Below are 7,684 nucleotides of genomic sequence, written 5' to 3' on the forward strand. Positions count from 1 at the left end.
CCTTACTTATTCCCAAACATGTTAGATGCAGATTTTATTTTATTCATTGTTTCGACCAAATTACATTCTTCCAGATAACATTTCAGCTAGTTCTTAACGGGTGTTTCATTTACGTTGAATCATGCGCTCACGAGTTACTCATGTTCAATGATATAAGCGATCCTACAAATTGAGGTAATATTTCTAAAAAGGTAAGCACATTTAATTGGCACATAACCATCATAATTTACATGTTCATGAAGAGTGGCAATAATAAAGGCTACATTTCTCATATAGATCAACAAAGATGAACATAAATCAATTTTAGCTTCTTGTTTTAGCTGAACAAACATCACAACTTTCCACAAAATGGAAAACTTGATGTTTCGGTATCTCCTATGTTGATAGTCGGTAAATTTGTCTTTCATTTTGCGACAGCAGTACCGGGCAGTTAATCATTAATATCCTGAAATTGGCGTGTTATAAAAGGGAATTTTGACTGGTAACTATACTAGTACATTGCCTTTTATTCCATAATATTAGCACGATTACCGTACTTTTGTAAAACGGTTGTGTAATGCATACTATGAACGTTTCAGAAGCCAAGTAGGGAGACTGAATAAAAAAATAGAGATTGGGTACCTGAAATCGGGAGGTTTTTCATTAAAACATTGTTTTCACAAAATATTGATTGATCTTCCTGATCTAATATGCGTGCAATTTGCAAAAATGCTCTCCCGTTCTCCCTGTGACATACCCTATTTTCATATTCTGGTCAGCTGTGTTCACTCTGCACAATAGGTAAAGATTAGTCTTAAATAAACAAGCAAGAAAACCAGCATGACTAATTAAAATTTAATCCTTATCCATACAACTGTTTTTGCGAAAATGACTGACCCTTCATAGTAATTTAAGGAAAACACGTTCTACACTATTGTGTGCTACGAAAGCACCAGCACTTGATTGGCAAATAAAGAATTCCCAATTTCGTTGAACTTAAGGTACCAAAATAGCCAACCTCATGGTACCATACATGTGGCAACTAATTTCCCCTTGTTGCATATCCAACCTTATTCGTTTATTGTCAAATCATAAAGCATTTAGTATTGTTTGTTATAAAATATGTATTCTGAATTGATATTTTGAGGACACATTTGCTGCTTGATATGTATTTTCAATCCTCCTCTTAATTTTGCAATGGTAATTAACATTGGTATATATGTTATCAAAACGCCACGTGCTTCACGGGATTGAAATTAATTGTGGATCATTTTATTTGATGTGATTTATTTTTTGTTCTGGATTTTAAAAAATATGTATTATAGTAGAGGTAACAAATTCAATAATTTATGTGAATAATGTTTTAACTTAACATTCTATTTAATGAAGAAGCGAATTCTTTATAGCAAAGTAAGTATTTTGTCACATCAATAATTCATAGGTGATACAACAGAACATGTAGGACTTTACTTGTTTAGAAGAAATGAAAATCAAAGACATAATGTAATAATCAGGAGTTCTCTTGCAAAAATTGGAAGATACTATGAAATCGAAAGGTAGTGTGGAGCGACCCCAAAAGTTGAGAGGTTTTTTCCTTCCCGGCGTGAAAGCTGATGGGTGTGGTATAAGGTTGCTTACATCAAAGCAAACTGCAACTCAGCTTTTACGGTATGAGCATACTTTTCGAAGCATTATTTCTAAAACTGTATTATTGTATTTTGGAGATATCATTAAAGTTTAGCGCAGTGGTGCCCATGATTCGACTCCAAGGGATGTACTTAATTCAGCGTGTAATTGAACGTACAATGTACACGTGGTGGTGCCATAATGTAAATACGTTCAGTAGCCTAATTGGGGGCATTGAATAAAACCGTATTGTTTGTTCATTGTGTTGTCATGCTGAGATTACCTTTTAATGAGTAAGGTATTTACAATTTCAGAGCAAAGTAAAAACCTAATTACCAGTGCAGTGATATAAATTGTCCAATGGATAAACATACAATAGCCAAGTCAAAAGGGAGAGGTAGTATTACATCAACTCGCGATTGCTAAATTCCTGTCATCGTTCGATCAAATTATGCACAAATCTAAATTAGGCAGAAACAATAAGTAAACATAAAATTAAATAAATTACTTTTCAAACAAGTTTATGCTATTTTTAATAATTATGTACACCAACCTCTAGATAAGTATACATGTAACTTTTTTAAATATAAGTTTGCCTAAATAAATGCATTTAGAACTTACAGCGTGCATCTTGAGATGTCTCAGAATTATAGCTAGGCTTATTTGCGGGTCATGCACGCTTTAGTGTTTATGCCCGTTCAGTTTGGGGGTCGTCTTATACACGAATGGGTTTATAAGCGAATATATATGGTAGTATACGTTTTTATAATTCTTTGGTATCACTTAGCTGAGGGATCAAGCCTGTAGCCTCCCTCGTTTGAGATGGATGATCTAGCCAAAGGAGAAACTCATAAATAAATAAATTACTTGTTAGTGAGGTTAACACTTACTCTGAGAAGCAGAGGATGCGAACATACCTTTTGCTAAACGTCATTTTTGAAAAATAAAACCTCATACAAAACATATTAACAAATAAGGTCACTAACGCTAAAACAAAGTCTCTAACATTGCCGAGAATTTCTCTCCTAGAGTCTTGGGGTGGGGTGGGATAATTTTTGGTTTACTTTATTTTTGCCGTTAGTGTTTTTCTAAATGTGTATCTTTGTTTTTGCTTACCCACCGGTTGTTTAAATGCGGTCGCGCCTCTGCTGCTATAATTTTCAGTCTCATCCAAATATTTTGTCAAGACCAACACGATATCTTGATCAGGGATCATGTAAATTTATTGTTATAAATCCATGTGGGGTCGACTGTGCTCGCGTAAAGAAGTTTCTAAATTTAAATATATCCATGTCTATGCTACATCAAGTCTGGTGAATATTTCGTAGCGTATGTGTATCAGCTTCATTCAGCACAACTAAAATATTACGGTTATCTTTGATCACTTCTGGTATTTGTGTATATTGGTGAGTAACATAAATCACATCTGTATTTGTATGCCTGACTAGAAAATATTCTTGCTGGATTTGTTTGTTTGTCAATCATAACATCATCATACACAAATAAATTAATAATAAAGCCATCTAATTCATCTATGGGGGGTGCTTCATCAGTATCAGTTATACAATTAATAATGTCATCGCCATCTTCATTTAATTAGTTTGCATTTTCATTAAAAAATTTAAAGACATTGTAACATCTCTAATCTTCATCCCAAAACAATAATCCTTGGAATATATTTCTCTTCCATTTGTTTAGGGGTCCATTTATATCCCTTCCATCGAAAGTTTTTGTTATGATAAGTGCATGATTTAGTATTTCTTTCTCTCATTTCTCTTGCGAGTCTGTGTGTAGGGGTTAAAATGACCATATCAAAATTTCGAAATAATTCGATCATGCGATTTGTTTTGCCACAATCTCCAAGCCCATTGAGGTAAACTGTTTTATGTCTGGCTACAGGATCATAGACTGACGGCACTGATGACAATTTCAATATTTGATTATTTTTGTAATAAATATCTTTAATCGAAACATCAGCGGATTCAGAATAATTAGGTATATTTTTATTCTACATTCACCCCATGATGCATAAGTGCCGATATGTAGTTGTTCTAGCAATCCTGAATATATAAAAATAATATAAATTGAATCCGTAGTAACTCAAACCGCTGTGTCATGAAATCTATTTAACATCTATAATACATTAATTGAAATATACACAAGCATTGAAGATCTTAAATGAGTATATTGCAGTTACTCACCATCCATATAACTTTCAATTGTACCTAAATTAGTTCCATTTGGCAAGAAAGCTATTTCTCGACTTAAAAACGTATTTTTATTCGTTGTATCGTCAGTTATAAAATCTAACTCAGCATCATCTATAATTAATCTTGTACAATGTTGTTTATGACATATGATCCTCCTTGTTTAAATTTACCGATTATTTTGCTGCTAAGATGTTTTGCGATTGTATTTTCTTAGTGATATCAGGATTTTCATCATCATACTATTTCTTTTGTTGTGGTAACAAACGTCTTTATGTGCACGATATGATTTAAATGCTTCACTTACTGTTAACAATAATTGCATTTTTACATCGAGTATATACCGTAATAGTCTGCTGGTGTCGAGCTTTGTTCTGAAAAATACCTACCTAACCAAACATAACAGATCGGATGGAGACCTTTAGGAAACTTAAATGACTCGATACAAGCGAATCCAGTCAAGTAAAAATCTAGTAATGGTCCGTTTAGCAATACTCTGGTCATTTCATGTGTGGGATAACCAAATCGCTCAAAATACTTAGAACACTTTCCCATACCAAGAAATTTCCCTGATAGCATGCAACCATATCAACTGAAATAACATCTCTATAATCTTATTCAGTATTCCATAATCTACCGTGAGAAAATTAAACCGAGTTGGTTTCCTCAAATTTTTCCTCTCTTGCAAAATGAGCTGCGACTGACGGAACTGTAAAACGATTACTCAGTAATTGTTCCACATCATTTCATTATATTTCAACACAAGATTTTTCATTTCTTCGTGGAGAGATTCTGTGCGATAAATAACACCATTAGGTCATACGAACTGACCATAATTTCCATCATCAGAACTCTGAAATAACCATACAGATGCAGGATCGGTATTACTTATTTCGTTAATAAAATCAAATATATATCCTTTATATAATTTGACCAATCGATTTTATGGAGATATTATTACTGCATTTGTTCATGCATGCGCATTATGTTCAATAATTTCAATCGAAGCTCCTTTTGATTTATATTTGGATTCGTACAAAATCTCTGCGGTTCTTGTTCTTAATGTTATTGGCAAGTTTAGTTCCTTTCTTAATTCAGCGACGTCTCTGACAGATGCTCCAGTACCTTTAACGATTTCTCCCCACTCATTTATTATTTTACATCATTTATCCGTTAAAACATTTCCATATATCGCGTTTGTAAAATGTTCCGTTGCTCATTTGGCTACACAATTTATTTTTGAAAATTTCATTGGCTTCAGATTTTAAATGCTGGGTTTATCATTTATCGGATAAATTCCATAAACAAACGCTGTCACAGGATACGTTCTTTCATAATACGTTTTGTCAATACCAGTCGGCATTTCTTATTTGCAATTTTTACTTAATATAGCATATCGTTTTCATTATGATGGACAGGGTCACGTTTGTCATTGATAATCCAAATATTTATGTTTCTTCTGCTAATACAGTAAATTTTACAATGGAAAAATATCTTCGCATGGCATGATAATTAATAATTGTTGCTGCTCGTTTGTCGTTCATCGTAGCATCGACACCATTGGTGTTGCATATAATTTTAAATGTTGACCACACATAAGATGTGCCATCTTTGCGAAATTCTTCCTTGGCGTCAATAATATTATTATTATTCGTCAGATCGACTAGAGTTCACATCGATAAGTCAGGGGATATTCCGTCTAGATTAAATTTATCTTTAGATGGCTTAATTTTAATCTCTGTCAATTCGTTCATATTATAATTAAAACAAGTATATATATATATACATATATGTATATATATATATATATATATATATATATATATGTATATATATATATATATATATATATATATATATATATATATATATATATATATATATATATATTCAAACAAATATCAAATGCAGGTGGTTAATGATAGGCTATAGAACTCACTGCAACAAAGCTTGTGTTATCGAAGTATGTGGAAACCATTCACAAAGCGTTCGTAATGGAAGTCTAGGACGAACCAGTGTCTGCAGTGTGGTATTGGAATTAGTGGGAACACGCAGTTATTGGTGCAATATGGAGGTAAAAAATACAGAGCTCAAAAGATATTAAAAGGAAAAATAACACTGATAATAAAGACTATCAGGAAACATTTTCAAAGTAATGATTTAGACAAATTATTATTTAGATAAACGATATCATATATAAATGGATCAATACAAATTTTTCAAACATCCTATCATCGAAAATTACGAAGCATCTTGTAATGGTGTAACCAGACACTGTCGGCCATAAAAATCAGTTGGAAATGTCACTAATACTGGTTGTCTCCAAATTAATACTAAGGAGAATAAACATTATTCCAGTCATAGTTTCGTCTACAAATGTGTCCGAGGGATAATGGAAGACGGTCTTGTGATCGATCATATCAAATCGATAATAATTTGAGCAATTTAAGAATTGTTCCACAGAGCCAGAACAGCCGATTTGGAAGTACTGGCAAACATTCAAAAATTGCAAGAGATATTAAGTTTGTAAATACAGAAAGTAGTGAGGAAATGATATTTCCCTCAAAGAACGCAGCTGACAAATAGTTTGATATTTTAGTGCATTTGGTAAAACATGTCGCAGATAATATTACCCGATCAGCATTTTCAAAAAAAACTAAACTTTCCATTATTGTTCAGAGATAACTGTTAAGCTAAGCTATTTATGGCAGAGTAATTCAGTAATTATCACGATCATATTATCAATTTGTTATTTAATTGTTTTGTCATTATATTCATTGTTTGATTAAGCTGAAGCTTATATCGTCGGTAGGGAAAGTTCCACTGTCGCGTGTAATTGTATATAATTAAGGATGTTTCCCCAGTCACATTGTATGTAATACATCTTTATATCGAGTAAAGTATCATGACACATTAGTCAATTTATTAATCTGGGACTTGTATCATTGGTATAACACTACAACTTTACAGTATTGTCGAAAGGGGATAACTCTGTCAAGCTAAGTTCACTCCGGCAGAGTAATTCAGTAGTTATTTCGTTTGTTACGAATTATTTATTGTTGTGTGTTATCATAAATTAATTATACAACTATGCAAAAATTTAACTATCTGCGTAACAATCAGCACAAATAATTTAAGAAAATATTTCACTTACCTTTTGTCCACTTCATAATGCAAACATACATACTGATTGAAAGAGAGAGAGAGAGAGAGAGAGAGAGATTCACTGCCTTTTATTGTCCATTCTAGAGTGACGTGGGTATTTCAAAAATTACTTTTTGCTAAATGTTCTGGGCATTTCCAAAATAACTTGTCGCTATATGTTCTGGGGAGTTCCAAAATAACTTGCTGCTATATGTTCTAGGTAATTCCAAAATAATGTGTGACTACAAGTTATATGTACTGTATATAAAAACTATGGCATGAACAGCTAGTTTGACTTCACATAGAATGTAATAACTAGGGATGAAGAAAATATTTATATATGCTCAGCATCTTTTAGTTTTGAAAGACACATTATAATTGTTAAGGTTTAGTGTTATTAATTGCATGAATAAAGTCCAGCACTTACATATGTGCATAGTCCAGAATTATCGTTAGGATTTTAAAACTAGGAGTCCAATATTCATATTTTGTTAAAAATAAGAGTCCCACCAGCAAAAGATGCAGTCTCATCAGCATACCTGAAGTGACTAAATGTCCAGATGAGAAGAACCAGTTGTCGTCATTGAGTTTAGTTTTCCAAATTATTTGCATCACTGATATTTTGCTTTTATCTGTTCATTAGAGTGAAACTGAGTTTTGTCAATCCAAGGAAAGGACTTATTTAAAAAACTAAGCCAGGCATCACAAACTTTCTTATACTTGGCTAA

Source organism: Sinohyriopsis cumingii, chromosome 12 (genome assembly GCF_028554795.1).
Source record: "Sinohyriopsis cumingii isolate HCF-2022 chromosome 12, ASM2855479v2, whole genome shotgun sequence".
In the NCBI taxonomy this organism is placed as follows: Eukaryota; Metazoa; Mollusca; class Bivalvia; order Unionida; family Unionidae; genus Sinohyriopsis; species Sinohyriopsis cumingii.